The following is a 20,816-nucleotide window of genomic DNA, read 5'->3' as shown; positions in this document are numbered from 1 at the left end:
AGAACATGTTGGCTGCTTTTCCTTCACTCTGCAGTCCGACTCATCCCAACCACCTCAATTTGGTTGCGGTCGGGGGATTGTGGAGGCCAGGTCCTCATGCAGTGCTCCATCGTTCTCCTTCTTGGTCAAATAGCCCTTACACAGTCTGGAGGTGTGTCTTGGGTCATTGTCCTGTTGAAAAACAAACGATTTTCCACTAAGCCCAAACCAGATGGGATGTCGTATCAATGCAAAATGATGTGGTAGCCATGCTGGTTAAGTGTGCTTTGAATTCTAAATAAATCACAGACAGTGTCACCAGCAAAGCACCCCCACACCATCACACCTCCTCCTCCATGCTTTACAGTGGGAAATGCACATGCGGAGATCCTCCTTTCACCCAGACCAAGTCTCACAAAGAAACGGCGGTTGGAACCAAAAATCTCAGATTTGGACTCCAGACCAAAGGACAAATTTCCACCGGTCTAAGGTCCATTGCTCGTGTTTCTTGGCCCAAGCAAGTCTCTTCTTTTTATTGGTGTCGGTTAGTAGTGGTTTCCTTGCAGCAATTCAATTCAAATCAAATCACATAAAATGTTATTTTTTAGCAGATGTTTATTGTGAGTGTAGTGAAATGCTTGTGTTAATAGTTCCAAAAGTGCAGCAATATCTAACAAGTATTCTAACAATTATACAACAACTACATAATACACACAGGGTTTTAGGTGAAAAGCCACATTTCTTCAGCCTCCTGAGGTTGAAGAGGCGCTGTTGCTCCTTCTTCACCACACTGTCTGTGTGGATGGACCATTTCAGTTTGTCCATGCTGAGCACGCACCCTTGTGGGGCACCAGTGAAGTGGAGTTGTTGTTTCCTACCTTAACCACCTGGGGTGACCCATCTGGAAGTCCAGGACCCATTTGCACAGGGCGGGGTTGAGACCCAGGGCCTTAAGTTAAATGATGACCTTGGAGGGTACTATGGGGTTGAACATTGGCCTGATTCATGCAGTCTCCTCTGAACAGATGATGTTGAGATGTGTCTGTTCCATGAACTCTGTGAAGCATTTATTTAGGCTGCAATTTCTGAGGCTAGTAAGTCTAATGAACTTTTCCTCTGCAGCAGAGGTAACTCTGGGTCTTCCCTCCTGTGGCGGTCCTCATGAGAGCCAGTTTAATCATAGCGCTTGATGGTTTTTGTGACCACACTTGAAGAAACTTTCAAAGTTCTTGACATTTTCCATATTGACTGACCTTTATGTCTTAAAGTAATGATGGACTGTCATTTCTCTTTGCTTATTTGAGCTGTTCTTGCTATAATATGGACTTGGTCTTTTACAAAATAGGGCTATCTTCTGTATACCCCCCTACCTTGTCACAACACAAATGATTGGCTCAAATGCATTAAGAAGGAAATAAATTCCACAAATTCACTTTTAAGAAGCCAAACCTGTTAATTCAAATGTATTCCAGGTGACTACCTCATGAAATTGGTTGAGAGAATGCCAAGAGTGTGAAAAGCTGTCAAGGCAAAATATATTTAGATTTTTTTTTACACTTTTTTGGTTACTACATGATTCCATATGTGCTTTTTCATAGTTTTTTAAAATTAATTTTTATTTCACCTTTATTTAACCAGGTACGCAAGTTGACAACAAGTTCTCATTCACAACTGCGACCTGGCCAAGATAAAGCAAAGCAGTTCGACACGTACAACAACACAGAGTTACATATGGAATAAACAAACATACAGTCAATAATACAGTAGAAAAGTCTATATACAGTGTGTGAAAATGAGGTAAGATAAGGCAGGTAAGGCAATAAATAGGCCATGGTGGAGAAGTAATTACAATATAGCAATTAAACACTGGAATGATAGATGTGCAGAAGATGAATGTGCAAGTAGAGATACTGGGGTGAAAGGAGCAAGATAAATAAATAAATACAGTATGGGGGTGAGGTAGTTGGATGGGCTATTTACAGATGGGCTATGTACAGGTTCAGTGATCTGTGAGCTGCTCTGACAGCTGGTGCTTAAAGCTAGTGAGGGAGATATGTGTCTCCAGCTTCAGTGAATTTTAAAGTTCATTCCAGTCATTGGCAGCAGAGAACTGGAAGGAAAGGCAGCCAAAGGAGGAATTGGCTTTGGGGGGGACCAGTGAGATATACCTGCTTGAGCGCGTGCTACGGGTGGGTGCTGCTATGGTGACCAGTGAGCTGAGATAAGGCAGGGCTTTACCTAGCAAACACTTGTAGATGACCTGGAGCCAGTGGGTTTTGCGACGAGTATGAAGCAAGAGACAGCCAACGAGATTGTACAGGTCGCAGTGGTGGGTAGTATATGGGGCTTTGATGACAAAATGGATGGCACTGTGATAGATTGCATCCAATTTGTTGAGTAGAGTGTTGGAGGCTATTTTGTAAATTACATCGTCAAAGTCGAGGATCGGTAGGATGGTCAGTTTTACGAGGGCATGTTTGGCAGCATGAGTGAAGGATGCTTTGTTGCGAAATAGGAAGCTTTATTTACTTTAATTTTGGATTGGAGATGCTTAATGTGAGTCTGGAAGGAGAGTTTATAGTCTAACCAGACACCTAGGTATTTGTAGTTCTCCACATATTCTATGTCAGAACCGTCCAGAGTAGTGATGCTGGACGGGCGGGCAGGTGCGGGCAGCGATCGGTTGAAGAGCATGCATTTAGTTTAACTTGCATTTAAGAGCAGTTAGAGTCCATGTAAGGAGAGTTGTATGGCATTGAAGCTCGTCTTGAGGTCCCTCTGATTTGACACACTGAACTCTATCAGAGAAGTAGTTGGTGAACCAGGCGAGGCAATCATTTGAGAAACCAAGGCTGTAGAGTTTGTCGATAAGATTGTGGTGATTGACGGAGTTGAAAGCCTTGGCCAGGTCGATGAACAGCGGAGAAGGTACGGTGGGATTCTAAATGGTCGGTAATCTGTTTGTTAACTTGGCTTTCAAAGACCTTAGAAAGGCAGGGCAGGATAGATATATGTCTGTAGCAGTTTGGGTCTAGAGTGTCTCCCCTTTTGAAGAGTGGGATGTCTTGACTTTTATTCTACAATAGAAAATAGTCAAAATATAGAAAAGCCCTTGATTGAGTAGGTGTGTCCAGACTTTTGGCCGGTAGTGTACATGACCTTATACTGTTCATCAGTCAAAAAGAGGGTGTCTTGTCCTGCTCCTGAAATCTGCTCCTGCATTCATCCCAATCATCAGCTACAGAGAATTGGGGTAGGCACATGTCTGACATCAGTGTGTGCTCAATTACAATGATAATTTAATATGGTACATTGAAAAAAAGACATTATTTGACATAAAAATACTGTTGACACATAGACTGTTTTGTAATGGCATGATTTGCCTTATGTGGTAGGTTTTGTGTGTTTTTACACTCTCATGTAGGTGTCGTAACCAGCCATAAAATAACACAATATATTTCACAAAAGGTATAAGTATATGTGTCATGATAGTGTTATGACCATATTACAATAGGTTATGACAAGTTAGGCCAGATGTTATGACATATTATGACGAGGTTATGACCACGCTGGGTGTCAAGCAAAGCGTGACCAACACTTGTTAAGAATAGCTGTGATATTTGACATTTTGCAATGATACATTTGGCAAGCCTATCTACTTGAGTCTAATTGACTTGGTGTTGGTCTGGCTGTGGTACTGTAGAGCACTCAGACCCAGGGTTTTCAGTTAGGGCTCTGAGATCTGCTAGGGCATTTCTTCTGCATTGCAGCACTTTCTCGGATGAATGATAGTTCCTTAAGAATCCGCCACTAAATAGCATGACTGATTCTCTCTAACGTAACTGCCCTCCACCATTACAGCCCTCTTTAGAGGAGGGATCAATACCTAATTGTTGCTCAGAGAGTTAGGGGAAAATCTGACTTTCCTTCAGTTAAGGAAGAAATGCTGGCCCATATTTTTTTGGAGTGAATGGCCAAGTGATTCAAATTGTTAAATGTTGCTGAAAAATGTAGAACAGTGCTACTTTAACATGTTTTAATGAGGCTATTTGTATTGGTTTTATTGCTATGGCTCTTTTAAAATCCTCCTTGAATTGCTGAGGCACACTGATGATCCCTACGTACCAGCCAATAGGGGCTTGCTATCGAGTCATTTAGATTTAACTGATAATATGCATCCCGGGACTCAGCCAGAAGTCAAAGCACTGCCTCGAGCTTCGCTTTAGAATCCAAGTTTCTGCTGTGTCCACCGAAGGAATTTCTGTTCAGGTGTACAGAGCGTTGTGACATGAATCCAACACAGCGATTTTACATGCCAGCTAGGCTTCACTGGAGTCTCACACGAGGGACAAACACTTGTCTAAATATTAATGTGTTATTTTTTTGTCTTATAATTTCAGCGCCACATGCATTTCTTTTGGCAGGATGTTTGCCCTGCACAAGCACAGCCTAAGTGGGAAGGGAGAAAACCTCATCGGAGGAACCCTACCAGATGTTGGTGTTGCTCAACCACCAAGCATGAAATGTTGTCTGCAGGGAGATGATTTCAAATGTTCTCCTACATGGGGGAAAAGAGAGAAGAGAAAATGTTATTTTTCACCCTGGCAGCAGATCCCTCAATGAGCAAATATAGACTACATTTTAATTCTCCCACTGCTCTAAGACATAATAATCATTATTATGCTGACATATAATGGAATCCATTTGGTTGGTTTGTTTTGATGTTATTAATACTGCTATTGGAGTTTATGTGGCTATGTACTAATGCACTAACACTGCAGCAGTTCCTTGTATAATTTATTGGATTCCGTATAATAAAACTGTATCTGATGATAGGTTTGGACAAGTTGCTGAGGATACAAGCTAGTTTTCCAGTGTCTGTGTCATAAATTGGAAACACATATAAATTGAATGTCTTCACTTTCGCAGAGCCTGACTGGAGGTTTATTATATAGAGCTCTATGATGGATCAATGACCCTATTTGAGCACTGAGACTGGTGATTCTATACCTCATGCATTTATCAACACTGTGTTGTACTGCTGGTCCAACCTCTCAGTTTCCTATTCCCCAATCTACTGCTATTTATACCATGGCCTAATTAGACAAGTGGCCACCCACTAGCAATGCCCATAACCCAAAATGCTACGGAAATAAACAAGCTAATGTAAACAAAAGCAATCTCTGAAAATATCATTGTCTGTGATAGAAGTGTTTATATTGATGTGCAGTACATTGTGTGTTTGCTTCTGTACATTATGAGTGTGTATGTCAAATGAAATTGTATTACTGTGTTTTCAGTACATAAAAGGATTAAGCTAATTTAAAATGAATGTAAAACGACTCAATATTTCATGTATTTTGGTTTCAATGCGGTGTCCTGCCTGGGGATATCAGCATTTACGATGGTATAGTGATATTGTTGTCTTGTTATCCGTCCTTCCTGTTGACGGGCAGTAGTTCAAGCTTTCCATATACTGTAGGTCACTCAACCAGCATAGGGGTCAAGTTTGCATTCAGTAGTATATTAGTGCATATATTGTATACATCCCCAAGGATTACAACTGTTATTTTCACAAGGCCTCAACAACCTATAACCTTGACACCTACTTTATTGAATAAAATGCTGTTATATATTGTTCAGTCATAGCTATCCATCAATCTTGAGAGGTGTCTCCTGTGCACAGTGCTCTTTCCTACCTGAGAACTGCCCTGTGTGACATTTCAGCCTCCTTACAATTTTTCTTATCTTCTCAGAGACCAGGAGATTGATTGGAGATGACACAAACATTTCATGATATTCAACCTCTAAATTTTGTATGATTTGTTTGCCCTCTGGCATTTCCCATTCATCTGTCCCTCCTTTTTAAAATCTGTGTCAGCCTGGGTTTCTCCTTCTATTTCTATTAAATGAGGCAACCAGAGGAATTGCCAAATCACTAAATTGGGTGAGGGACCCTGGTAATTCCTCTGAGAGAGTCATTCGACATGTTGAGCAGATGATCGGTTGTCTGGTGCTCTTTTCAATGACAATGGAAACAGCAGTGGTACCACGGAGAACAATTCAATTAACCACGATTGAAGTTATTGAGTAGGTGCATTTTATGTTTCAATTGTGGTGCATAAGAGAATGATTAATAGCATGTCCATGGCGACCCGATAGATGTATCTATGTCTCTACTATAGCTCTCCATTGGTTTCTCCTAGCCCCAGTCTAGTCAACATTTGAATGTTAGTTATTGGCTTCAATTAATGCAAGCAATCACGGCAAGTAATACTGAGCAACAAAATATGCCAACAGCCAATGATAAATGCTGTAGCTAGATTTGCTTCCTGGAGGCAGTGCCAGATCAAATGATCAGAAGCAATTAGTGCCCTGATTAAATGGCAAGTAAATCAATAATACTTTTGTCTTGGGCTATATTCATTTAAAATTAGTGTCAATACTGTTATTAATGGTTGAAATGGCTATCTATGTCCAGTATTGTGACACATTTAAATTGATAGATATAATTTTGTAACTTTATGGTCAAACACTAGCTCTCCCGATATGGGCAAATAGTTTTAATTGAATAAAAAAATTGTGTTGCTTTTGGAACATGAGTCTTGCTTTGAATTTAATAACAATGAATTATATTCATCACATCAACGACAGCAACGATGCTAGTGATAAAACTGTGGTAAAGTTAACTTGAAGTCCAGAGTCTCAAGGACAATGTATTACTGAACAGACAGTAGACTGTTCTATGTCCTCGCCAACTGAGTCATGCATACTTGGAGATGACTCATTGACATTCAAGGCAAAACTGAACACCTGTTTGTGATTCTGTCACCCCCCTCCACCCCAGTACATTTGCAGGGACATGACATCCGTGTGCTTCATGAACGCAGCTCTCTCTCTTCTTAGATCTTCCTCGTCCCGATAAACCGATTCAGTTGTTTTAGAATGGCTTTTTCCAGAGGAACGATCTAAGAATGATCGTGTGCGCTTGGGACAGCATAGTAAAACACTTACGGACATGATTGACGCCTGGCTCTAAGTCATCAACCTTATGATTTGGCCTCTAACCTTTCGACACAGATTGGTATTATATCTTTCTGTAATGGCATGCCCAAGGCTTAGAATAAAAACTTGAGCTGTCATTCATTTAGATGGGCTGTTACAGTTAAATCACCAATGATCCAAGTGAAAGTACGTTTGCTAACCGCTGACAACCCCATTACAGGAGAGAGAGAAAAAAAACTTTATAAAATCATATTTGCATCACACAATAGGTCCAATGAGTTATATGCTGTTGATTAAACATGCACATCTTGGTTTCTTGGCTAATTTCACAAATGACATAAGGAGTGTGACAAGCAAAAGAACAGATGGGTCATGCTGTAGAGGTGGGAGTCAGTATGATTAATTCCCCCAATGATCCATACACCAAAACATGGACCGGGAGGTGCGTCAGCTAGCTAACATTAGCTGTTTACGACTCTTCATTGCTGCTACATCCAAACCTTGTAGGAGTCACGGGAAGTGTAGTTTGCACCACATCCAATGGATGAATTAGAATTACCAGTATATTACAGTTGATTAAAGCAGTAGAGCTGTCATGTTAGCAAGACAACGGTTTAAGGCATAAATTGCACCATAGCCGTTTCTAGATTCAGCTAAAACGATTTTGTAACTTACACTGAAGTTTGAGAAAAGAGCTGATACAGTGTCATAAAACTGTCATACATAAGCAAGAAGCTGGACTTAGTGCTGTAAAGTTTTAGCAGAAGGGGTATAGGTAAAGGTTGGATCCATCATTCCCCAATAGAGTCACCTATCTGGCGTGCGTCCTGGGACACAGTCAGCGGGTGGCAGACATCTGCAGACGAGTAGGATGAGACAGGGGACCCAGCCTGGGCAAGGGGACAGATGGTTCGCCTAGGAAGGGGTATCAAATTAAGAAAGGGAGACGGGTGGGTGGAAGAAACTGTCCTAAAACATGGCCGACCTCATGTTTATGCATTTTACCTTGCACAGGGACACGAGCATCGGATAGCTGACACCGAAAGGCATACACAAGACATAACGTTAAGAAAGCTGGTACATCATTTCAAAGAACAAAAGTGAATAATACACAAAACAGCTTGTCTTTTTTTACAAAAAATGAAAATGCCTATGAAAAAGTCCCAGTCCTTTTTGATAGTACGTAGCATCACAAAATGGCTGCTGTACAATGTGTGACATCATCAACAACCAACATCACAAGCACAGCTCTTTTTTCCCCCAACCTAACACTGGATTAAAGCCCACTTTCATGTCATGGATCCAACCAAGTTGAGCCACACACACCCAAAAAGCTGCAGTGTTTAACACAGCCGAGGAACACAGAGAATAAATGATCAGAGGCATGGAGCAGGTGCTTGACGAGCTGATCTTAACGTAGCTCTCCAGGTTGCTCTGGAGGCGTCAGCTGGTGATTCATTGGGATTAGACAGCGGCTGGCTCTTTGATTGTCAGATCTGTAGCATGGATTTAGTCAGTCAGTTAAACTAGCACCTGCTGTGACCGCTAAACATGCGGGCAAAGCCATGCAAACATAAAGAGTTACTGAGCAATTAAGCACAACACTCTTTTACTAAATGTAGAGAGTGTGCTTGAGAGTGTGCTTGTGTGTGTGTGTACGTGTTTGTGTTGGTGGGGGTGGGCTTAACAACTCGGTCCCTTGTACCGCTTTACATTAAACGTGTTTGGTGAAACGTTTTGAGCCCTGCACCACGCTAAGCCATACTCTGTCTCTTATTCTCTATACTGGAGAACAAGCATTGGCTGTGAATTCTCTCTCTCTCTCTCTCTCTCACAATAAAACAATAGATAACGACATAAAAGTACTGCAAACTACTGAACACAATCCTGCCAACTCCCTACAGGGCAATGTAACTTTATTTATGTTTATGCTCTATATAATTAACTATTGATTCAAGCTTTTGAAGTCCTCCTTTTACAGATGAGAAGTACAATGGGGCACCCAAGCCAACACTCCCCACATTATTTGGGTTTCTCCAATGTCAGACTGAGTTATAGCACCGTTCTCAGCTGCATTTTACAGAGGTCCAAGGTGCAATTGATTAGTCTGAACCATGAGTAGCTGTTGGGATTTCATTGATTGACCAGAATGCGAGCGAAATGTGAGGCTCCACTTCAAACTCTGCGTTTCACATCACCACAGCAGTTTGATCCCAGTTCAAATGAAAGTGCTGTTTGGAAACCTTTCACTTGGGCTTGGCTTGTGGGTTGGCAGCACCCATTTCATGTTGGCATGTCGACAGAGGGACCGAGGAAGATGGGACCCCAACATTAGGAAAGGCACGGACACACCGGTAGTGTTTGCTGTCCTAGAGTACTTAGCACCTCTGAACAGAGTGCGGACGTAATTTGCAAACCGAATGCAAACCCATTCTACATTTAGAATCGTGCAAAATGGTCGGCAGTCAGACGTCCACCAGTGGGTGGTCCCTAAAACACACAGACGGACGACAGACGAACGGCAGAGCAACATTCGGTGTGGTGTGCGTAGTCCATAAGAGTATATCATAGAGACAGAACGGCAAATTGAGAGGAAATGGGAATGTAGAGTAGGCCATTATCTGAAAGGAATCAACCTTAGAGACCTGTTTTAGGCTGAATGATTACAGGGGTAAATGTCTCCAAAAGTTTCCAGTAAAAGAAAGTTGGTGATTCGAAGTACATTTTCTTTGGATTAAAATAATAACATTTTTACGGTGAGTTTATTTTCCCATTTCAACTCCCAATAGCCCTACAGGCCCTATCCTTGTGGTACTACAGGGGAGGAGGACTGATTGTGCTTCAGAGCAGGCACATTTAAACCTCCCCATTAGGTAAGTCTTCGGCTAAAAATAGTATTTTAAAAATGTGCAGCCGGTTTGACCAAAAATAAAAACAAATAAATACGTAAAAATAGGAAAGGGAAAGGAAATTCCACCGAATTCAACGATTTAACAGCATCTACTATTCTGAGAAGAGGATTTAGACAAAGGCAATGTGTGTACTGATGGTAGTGGGGGGGGGGGGGGGGGTCTTGGATGCTGTTATATTTAACCAAGTGCAGGCTCTGCTGCTCACCTAATTAGATGCACAATGATGGTTGTCAGGGTTTAACATTATACTTGAATAAGTGACTACGGTACTTCCTATTTTTCATTATATTTATGCCCTTATGTACTCGTCAGGTAATGTTCTCTCTCCTAAATGTCCTATTGATTTAACCTTGTTGGCCCCTGGTTAATATTGTTCATCTATTTGGCCCCTGGTTAATATTGTTCATCTTGTTGGCACTATTTCATTTTAAATATTGGCAGGAATTAACCTGAAACTGAATACCAGAGCCAGGCATTTAGAAATGCATGGCTCTGCTGAATACTAACCTTAGACTAAACTTAACCCCTCGCTAGCATATCGTAGTGTAACATTACCCAAACAACTAACCTACCCACTTGCTAGCATGCCTCTACCTCTCACACTTCCATGTAAACGGTTGTTTATGAATCAGAGAGCTTTTCTCAAACTGTTGCGATTCAGACAACGTTAACGTTTCCTGTGAAATCAATTTGGCAAAAAAACACTATGTTTGAATGTTGAATATCCAACACTTAAACTGTCAGACAACGGTGCCAACCATTTGAATGTTGAATATCCAACACTTAAACTGTCAGACAACGGTGCCAACCATTTGAATGTTGAATATCCAACACTTAAACTGTCAGACAACGGTGCCAACCATTTGTTCTTGCATTCTTTCTTTATAGGCTTTAGTACCAAGAGACCTCTAGACTGGGGTTATTCCACTCTTACCCCACGAGGTATGGAGCCTGCTGGTCCGGAGCCTGCTGGTCCGGAGCCTGCTGGTGACGCCATGAGGTACGGAGCCTGCTGGTCTGGAGCCTGCTGGAGCCTGCTGGTTACCTCACAAGGTACGGAGTCTGTTGGTTCTGTTCTACCTGGTAATTAATTGTACCCACCTGGTGTCCCAGGTCTAAATCAGTGCCTGATTAGAAGGGCACAATGAAAAAACGCATTAAAACTGGCTTCAAGGTCCAGAGTTTAGTTTCAGGGCTTTAGACCAAGCTTTCCCCAGTCAGGAGATGGTTGAGCTTTCTAAGTGATGCGTTGTGGCAGTGTTGGACTGCCGTGGTGTCAGGAAGCTGTAGTTGGGGACTGTCATCCACATGTAATGCTTAGTTCTTTTCAATTGTTTGAGAACAATTTTGAAAACAGGGCCCGGGATTGTCAAAACCCTACACACAATTAGCACAACCCTACAGATCATTTGCAAAATGGAACACTTGTCAAAACTATACACGACATTATAAAAATAATATTTTGTTACCATACGAAACACATTTCATATGACTTCAGTCTTTTTGAACCAGTTACACACTGCTGTTGCTAACCTAAAACACTTTTAGCAAGTCTAATTGTCAGTGATTAGAGTACTGTAAATGAAGTACACAGAGAAAGTGCAACTATACAAACACTACACAAGACCAATGCTGCAGACTGAGGAAAATATCATTTATTTCTCTCCATATACCCAAATCAGTCAACATGTCAACATGGAGAATCACAACAACACATGTCCCAGTTTTCATGCTACTACAATAGTGTGCATAACACTGTTAGATCAGCAAACAGACAAACGTAAAATACTGTATCCAGTACAGGTTACAATTACAGTACATAACAACAAATAATTACAAAAAAACAGACAATATTGTACAGAAAATACTACAGTAAACATACTATACATTATCTCTTCGCCTAGCTGGATCTGGCCAGAGAATTTCATCAACATCACAAGCAATATCATCATTAGCAAAACAACGCGGGAAGAACCGTCTTGAATGTCGAATCCATCCTTGCACAGCTGCGGCGTCGACTTGGTCACAGGCGTCGTCCATGGCCTGAATGAGGGGTACCTGAGCCTGGGGCTGGAGATCGTAAACCTTCCACCTCCATGCAGAGAAAAACTATTCGATAGGGTTGAGAAGCGGAGAGTATGGTGGAAGGTATAGTACAGTCAACTGTGGATGGTGTTGAAACCAGTTCTGGACCAAAGCAGAGCGGTGGAATGACACATTGTCCCAGATGACCGTGTATTGTATCTGGTGCATTTCATTACCTGTTGTGACGAGGTGGTGCCATTGGTCCAAAAATGCGAGAATGTGAGGTGTGTTGTAAGGGCCCATTTTGGCATGACAGTGGACAACCTCATGCTGTGAAATGGCAGCGCAAAGGGTGAGGTTACCCCCCCGTTGCCCTGGGACATTGATTTTAGGCCTGTGGCCAATGATATTTCTGCCTCGCCTACTTGCTTTTGTGAGGTTGAACCCTGCCTCATCAATATATATGAATTCATGCAGGATTTCCTCAGCATCCATCTGCAAAACTCCCTGAAATACAGTGAAAGAGAAGACTGTAGTTCAGGATAGGTCTAGTATACAGTCTATGTAAAAAAAAGTAATGTGTGCAGTATGCAACATCACAGTGCTAAAGTGAACAATACAAACCTCCACATACTCATGCCGCAGCCGTTTGACCCTCTGAATTCCGCTCAAAAGGCACTCGATAAAGTTGTTTCATTTGAACCTGATGTCTTTTCAGGATGCGTGGCAGTGTTGACTGAGAGACCTGATGGACATTATTGAAAATGGCATGGTCACCGATAATGTTGGCTTGTAGTTCTTCTTTGTGCACGTTCTCCTCCTGCTTCAGGTCTTCCTCAACCTCTGGCTCGGCCTCTGCCTCTTCCTCTTCCTCCTTCTCCTCCTCTCATCCACTCTTCTTCTGACTCCTTCCATTTTGGTTGAAGGCAGGTGAACCTACCTGCTGCATATGTATAGTGCTTAAACCTGATTGGTGTGTCTACAATTTAGCAATCATGTGCACCTGATGGCTGTGTTCAACACATTGGCTCATAGGTGTAGTAATATGACAGTCAGTGCTTTGGAATTGCAAGGAAGTGACATCATGTTAAACTTCTGTGTCTGATGTATACACGTGTGTTTAGTGTTTTGCGGATAGTTTGAAGCTGACAATGTGCTTACAGTTGTGCAAATCTAGCCTTGTGTTTTGCTCCTTGAGTGTAAGGTTTTGCTAATTGTGGGAACATTTACATTTTAGTGTGTAAGCAAACCATAAAAACTGTAACACAACACTACTCTCAGTAGACCTGGTGCCTAGTACTCACTAAGGTACCGGAGGGCTTGTATACTAACGTTCTGGATATTATGAGCATTGGTGCAAATTGTGTCACATCTATATGATCTTAATTAAGAGACAAATAGGTGGGGGGTGGGAAGGGTGTGTGTGTGTGTGTGTGTGTGTGTGTGTGTGTGTGTGTGTGTGTGTACATACTTTACCCTCGCTCCTGTGTCAATGACAACCCTGAGCACTTGCCTCTTGAGTAAAATCTTGAAGCAGACCTCTTATGTTTTGCCCTATGCTTTCCCAGGTGAGTTGGTGTGTACAGTAAGCCATACAAATGGGCTATAGCCCATACAGTAAGCCATACAAATTGGCTATAGCCCATACAGTAAGCCATACAAATTGAATATTTTAATAATTTAACGCTATACATATGCTAGAAGTGTTTATGTTTTATCCATGAGGTTATTTCCCAAGGGAGGAATTGAGAATCATGGTTAAACTGCCTTCCAGTCCTATCATTAAACACAAATCAAATTAATGGCGAAAGCAGCCCTCACAATAATCAGACTGCAAGGATTTTATATACCGGATCAAGTTGGCCTCCTGAGTGGTACAGTGGTCTAAGGCACTACATTACAGTGCTAGAGGCGTCACTATGGAGCCGGGTTCGACCCCAGGCTGTATCACAACCGTCCGTGATCGGGAATCCCGTAGGGTCGCACACAAATGACCCAGCGTCATCTGGGTTAGGGGAGGGTTTGACCAGGGTAGGCTGTCTTTGTAAATAAGAATTAGTTCTTATTAACTGACTTGCCTAGTTAAATAAAGGTTACATTTAAAAAAGTTAGGAAGAGGACATGATGGTTTCTGGCTGTCAATCATTCTGTTCATCGTAGATACAGGATGATTAATCTGGGTTTGTACAACTCAGTAATGACTTCCTGTCCCACCTGTCAGGACCGATTGACATTTGACAACATTGCCAACTGTTTGTTTTTTAAAGGCTTTAGTACCAAGAGACCAAGATCTAGACCAGATGTATTCAACTCTTACCCCACGGAGGTCCAGAGCCTGCTGGTTTTCTGTTCTACCTGTTAATTAATTGCACCCACCTGGTGTGCCAGGTCTCAATCAGTCCCTGATTAGAGGGGCACAATGAAAAAAAGTTGTAAAACTGGCTTCGAGATCCAAAGTTTAGTTTGAGGGCTTTAGACCAAGCTTTCCCCAGTTGGGAGATGGTTGAGCTTTTCTAGTGATGTGTTGTGGCAGTGTTGGACTGCCATGGTGTCAGGACGCTTTAGGTGGGGACATGTAATGCTTAACACAACACTACTCTCAGTAGACCTGGTGCCCAGCACTCACTGAGGTGCCGGAGGGCTTGTATACTAACGTTCTGGATATCATAGTGTCACATCTATGAGATCTTAAGAGACAAATAGGTCGGGGTTGGTTAGGGGGTGGGAAGGGTGTGTGTGTGTGTGTGTGTGTGTACATGTATGCACATCTGTGTCAATGACAACACTGAGTACTTGCCTAGGCTCTTGAGTAAAATCTTGAAGCAGCCCTTTTTGTTATGTTTTGCCCTACGCTCTCCCAGGTGAGTTGGTGTGTACAGTAAGCCATATACTGTACATGTGCTATGGAGATTTCTCTAATTGAATATTTTAATAATTTAACGCTATACATATGCTAGAAGTGTTTATGTTTTATCCATGAGGTTATTTCCCAAGGGAGGAATTGAGAAACATGGTTAAATTGCCTTCCAGTCCTATCATTAAACATAAATAAAAAATAATGGACAAAGTAGCTCTCACAATAATCAGACTGCAAGGATTTCACATGCCGGATCAAGTTAGAAAGGGGTCATGGTGGGCAATGATTTATGGCTGTCAATCATCCTGCTCATCGTAGATAAAGGATGATTAATCCGGGCTTGAACATCTCTCCGTGAGCATCAAACCCAATTTGCTCTAAAAACAAATTGAAACAAGAAATAGTTACAAAGACCACTCTGTTTACCATTTACTGACTCCTTAATCTTTAGTTCATTATAAGCTGTAGGACACAGCCTAATAATGGTATGCAACCCTCCTACCTAGTGGGTATTAGAATTCACTCTAGAATCAATTACAGGCTTTGTAGACTGAACCATCTAGCAAATAGCCAGTTTAGCCAATGCTGATGTGTGGCAAATGAAGCCCATCATTACATTGGTACTACAAGTGAAATATCCATGATATAGTTAAAACAGATTACAGTTTCAGTTGATTACACCTATACCTGCACATGGCAAGACTATAGTAATCAAGCGTGCATCAGTTTGTCAGGTGTGGATATGGTTCAAATTATCTTGATTCAAGTAGCTGGAATTCATGAACAACGTTTCGGTCGACGGAAAAGTAGTATTGAATTATGTCATTTATCATCATAAGAGTCTATTACATCAGATTATACCGTATGCAGATGCATTGGTGAAAATGGGGATGGGGGTGTACGGTGGGGCACACCCATTCTCGCCAATTAACGTCCATCACCTTACAAACCCATCTGCACATCTAGAGATCGAACATCACCCTAAATGCAAATCTAATTAACACTGATGCACACAAATGCATATTTTGTGATCCTTTTGTTTCATTGCGGTGGCTCGTTAATAATCCATTTCCACCCTGGTGTCTAGTGCAGAAAAGAAAGCATACAAATAGTCACCTGGATATTTAGAATAGAAAGCTCAGAGTCTGTGAGAAGAGAGACATCAACAGACATCTTTGAATTCATCCCATTAAGAAAATCAATCATCTTGCTGCCATAGTTGAGAACACACTATTAAATCTGGAATTCCCACTGTTCCAGCCAGCAGGTTATCGCCACCTCCTGCGTTTAATACAATTTATGAGATGTTTGATTTGCATTTTCATCAAAGATTTCGCTATAATTAATGGAGACCTCTGTTTTAGTGGGAAGCTGCTAATGCAAAGTCTAACTTGCTCGCTCCCTGATGATAATACATTCAGAATGTAGTAAACAAACTGCTCCAGTGAGGCTTCTGTCATGTCTGTAACTTTCCTTTACAGACAAGATGGCTGTCAGTATGTAAAGACTGAGTAGTGCTCAAAGTATGAATTATAGCAAATCACCAGTTTTTACAACTGGAAGAGTAATAATCATTATTCCTACAGTACACACTAAAATGGCTGCAGCAAGCATTGCTTCATCATTGAGATATTGGATGGCGACAATAACTAATCATGGACAAGCTGTTGTGTGAATTGGATGGGTACATAGCCTGTCACTGGCAGAGGGGTGGCCACTGTTTTCCTTAGCTCTAATTGAGCATCAGTGTTCTAAGAAAAAAAAACTATTTATTACGAACTGATCAACACTATATCACACATCAAAAGATTTTTCCTTTTCAAATTGAGGCCAGGGATGAATGAATTCTACTGCACGAACTAGGTCAGTCAGTTATGGACATTTCAAGACATAGTTTCAAAGCACTTCATGTAGAATATAAAGTACACAGATTCACAAGGTTCAGGAAGCTTCAAATACCTATGTTAAGGGATCAAAGATGCACACATCTCTTGGGAACGAAGCCCTCATCAGCCTGTTAACAGCTGAGACCCTTTGGCAGGAAGGAAGATGCTGCTTCTTCTTCTTCTGCCAATGAGGATGACTTCAGATCTGGGATACAAGTAAGCACAGGGCTCAACATTAACGGGTATGTTAATGACCGGAGGAAGTTAAAAAAATAGTAGGACAATAAGAATATAGGTTTAAGTTGTTTGAATGCACAAGTAAAACAAATACTCTCAGAATAGCCTAATTGTCAAGTAACTCCTATGCAGTCAAGCTCTCCCCTGAACACTAAATATTTTAAACTTACAAATAGATAAACATCTTAGTTAGCTACCCCACCCACCTTATCCATTTGATCCGCGGTTCATTAAATGAGGGAATTTTTAAGGGGGGGGGGGGGGGGCTTTCAGACAAATAAAAATACATCCTACTTATCCGAAGGGAAATTGTCCAAAAAAGTACTAAGTTCATGCCAAGCCCTGAAGCAGAAGCATAAGGCAGTAGATATGTCAGCAACTTCATTTGCATATTGCTTTAGAGTGTTAAAAATATATATTTTCAAAAACATGTAAACAATTACTTTCACTTCTGTGTACTGCAGGATATTAAGGATTCAAAAGAAAGTGGTGTCTAGACACACGAAAGTTACCCAGTTGGTATTTCGTGAAAAGAGCCTAATCCAAACTGGCACTTGTGTGTCTATAGTGGCACACAAACAAAAGCAACATGGACAGATGGGTAAAATCCTGACCTCTGGAGCATTTAGCCAAATGGAAAGCATGTCTGATTGGTCGTGAAAACTCTGCTACTTTTGGGGTCGCAGAGAGTTTGTGATATCTGGGTTCTTTTGGACATATGCCCCAGAAATAAAAACATTATTAAACCAAACCAAGTGAGATTAGGAGATAACCACTCAGAGAGAGATAATGCTTTCGTCAGAGAAAAGTTCTCTGATTGGGAATTCAAAAAGCTCTCATAGGGTCGTAACACATTGTCAGAGCGCAGCGATTACGAACAGAGTGATATATGGACCAACACATTGTCTGTGCCTATTCATGTGATTATACCACTGGTAGAACAATGGCGTGTGACGATATTAGCAAATGATGAAGGAAACTGTTCAAGGCACAGCGCTACTTCAGAATATTAGTTTAAATTAATTTGCATGCGCTGAACACCCACGAGAGGCATTGACAATTAATGCAGGAAATAGAATGTCTTCCCCAAGAATAAAGTATTTTATCTCCCTTCATCCAAGATGGATAGAGCCTACATTTACATGTTACATTTGAGTCATTTAGCAGACACTTTTATCCAGAGCGACTTACAGTTAGTGCATTCATCTTAAGATGGCTAGGTGGGACAACAACATATCTGTCATACTAAGTACATTTTTCCTCAGTAAAGAAGCTATCAGCAAAGTCAGAGCCAGTATCCTAGAATGCTTTATACTTATATGATTCCCTCCCAAAAAACTTGAGGGAGAGACGAACACAATTACACTTTTTGAACTGTGACAAGTCAACACAAGGAAAGGTTTTGGAAATGTGCGAATCACAGTTCTGCATTGTTGGCAAAGTCTATAATCAACTGTGGAAGAATTAGGCAGAAGCATATAAACACTGTCCTCTCTGCCAATATGATGATTTTGGCATTCAATTTTGTTTACTCACCACTTGAGGCAGAAAAAGACAGGATCCTTCTCCAATTCATTTATGCTGAGGACGAATACAGTATTATGGAAATGTAAAATTTATTGCCTGAATCTCCCTTAGTAGCCAAAAGCTACAGTGGTTGCTGAGCTGGAAGAGATGTGTCTCTCATGGGAAAGGGCACAATCTGTGGCCTTAGACAGACTCATGGCAGAACATTGCTGTGGTCTTATGGGACAGAAGACAAAAATAGAAAGAATTCCACTGTTTTTTTCCTCCAAAGATGTATCTCCTTTGATTCATTTGAATCATTCAGAACTAGGGATTATTCGACATGAAATGGTGCAAACAGTTCTTGATTCTATCTTTAAAATTCACAACTAATAGCTTGTGGTTTGTACAATAAACTGGACCGTGAGAGCAGACGCCACTTTGACTGGGTAGATTGTATTGTAATAAACATTAGTGGGGCAATTATGATGAATGCTGCTCAATGCAGGCTTCCACAGCAGCCTGGGCCCGCTCAATAATTTTCATTTGCATCACATTCCTGAGTATGGCTCAGTTTAGGAAAATGACTCATGTACACAGATCATTGAGCTGATAAGGTGAAGTATTTGTCCCCAAACTGCACATGATTCACATATTATAGCTAAGAGGTAGAACCAAGTTTGTCCAAAATCAGACTATCAATATATAACTATTCACAATGATATCAATGTCAAGTTTATGATCTTGATACAGGCGAGTTATTAATATTCCTCTATACTTTGTTGGTATGTATATTTCTCACATTGAATGAATATCTCAATTCAGTATGCTGTTTTTCTTAAAGGACCAGTGCAGTCGAAATTCAGATTTATTTCATTCAGATTTATATATTTTATATCATATTGTACAACAGCTGATGAAACTAACACTGTAAAAGTGTGGGCAAATTTGATCAGTGTTATTTCCTGATAGTTACCGGTTAATAATACAATTTCTGTGGTGGTATCACCATGTGGTAAATTGGTTAATAGACCAATAACAAAGAGTGTTCCAAACCTCTGCCAATAACAGCTTGTTTTCAGTTTCCCCCTCCCCATTCAGACAATCCTAGCAAAATTCTTGCTTGAGTAATTGTTTTTTTGCTAAACAGCTGTTTGCCCTTTTTAATGGTAAGGTACTTACTTGTTACTCAGAAATGATTTGATGTTTATATACAAACGGCTGCTTTGGGACTTTAATCTTTTAATATAATTTTGTGCGATGGCCAAGTGTTAAAACAGCAGATTTTGAAACACAGCTAAAACTGCAATTAGATGTAGTCAACCCCCCCCCCCCCCCCCCCCCCCCCCCCCCCCCCAAAAAACACATTTCCCCACAGACTTGCTAATTTGAAGGTAAGGTGTGTGAATACACTCCTACTACATACTCTTTCTCCTCGCTGCACTTTCCTTCCTGTTACTGTGGTAGGCCTATGCAGTGTTAACACAATTTAACTGGGATTACATCATTATTCAGGAAAAAAAATACTCCCATTAATAGCATGTTGCAGTATAAACTGCCCCATCAACCCCAAAGATAACGTTTTACCCTCTTGATTAGTAATAAATGCCCCGCTACGCAATTACGTAACTGTTGAGGTTGGGAGTCCATGTAGTCATTAAATGCTTTTCTAATTATTATTGATTGCGAGTGAGAGAATCAATGCAAATCTAGAGCCACGGAGGGGCCAAGACAGGAATGAACAATGGGGCTCCTTAAACGCAGAGAGAAAATGAAAACTAAAACTGAAGGATTTCTGGGAAATAAACATGAAGCCAAGCTTTTGGGAGAAGGGCGAGATGGGTAAGACGTCTGTGTGTGTGAGTATTGTCCATTTTCTTATGATCTTTTCTCTTGTTATCTCAGAGAGAATAATATCTGCATCAGGAGTGAAATGAAAAAGTCATGATGAATGCTTGTTTTTCTCTCAACAACTATTTTCTCCAAGATGGAGAAAAGGGATTGTCTTTGGCAAAGAGAAAAACAAACAACCAAAATGAAGAATTCTATTATGAAAAGTTTATTTCTTTCTGTGACCTTTCACCACAGTTGTTCCCAAAGTTGGTTGTATTAGCTTTTAAATCATGTTGCCCTGAGAATAGTCTGGAATCTGGATAGTGAGGTGGAGGAATGGCCTTGGCAACAATGTTAACCTAAAACATCAAAAGCTACCACCTCTTTAATATGCTACAATGGCATACTGAATCCTCCAATGTTCCAGGAATTTTGTCAGAGCTACATGGGCACATACAGTAAAACTGAATGTATCATGTTTATATTTGGATGCCTATTTACATGTATGTTCACCTGAAAGATATTAACGTAAAGTAGCATTTGAAATTACCTATTTTTTAAATGTTTTTTAGACCT

This window comes from Oncorhynchus kisutch, linkage group LG16 (assembly GCF_002021735.2).
Source record: "Oncorhynchus kisutch isolate 150728-3 linkage group LG16, Okis_V2, whole genome shotgun sequence".
Taxonomy (NCBI): Eukaryota; Metazoa; Chordata; class Actinopteri; order Salmoniformes; family Salmonidae; genus Oncorhynchus; species Oncorhynchus kisutch.
Note: the sequence above shows the minus strand (reverse complement) of the source record.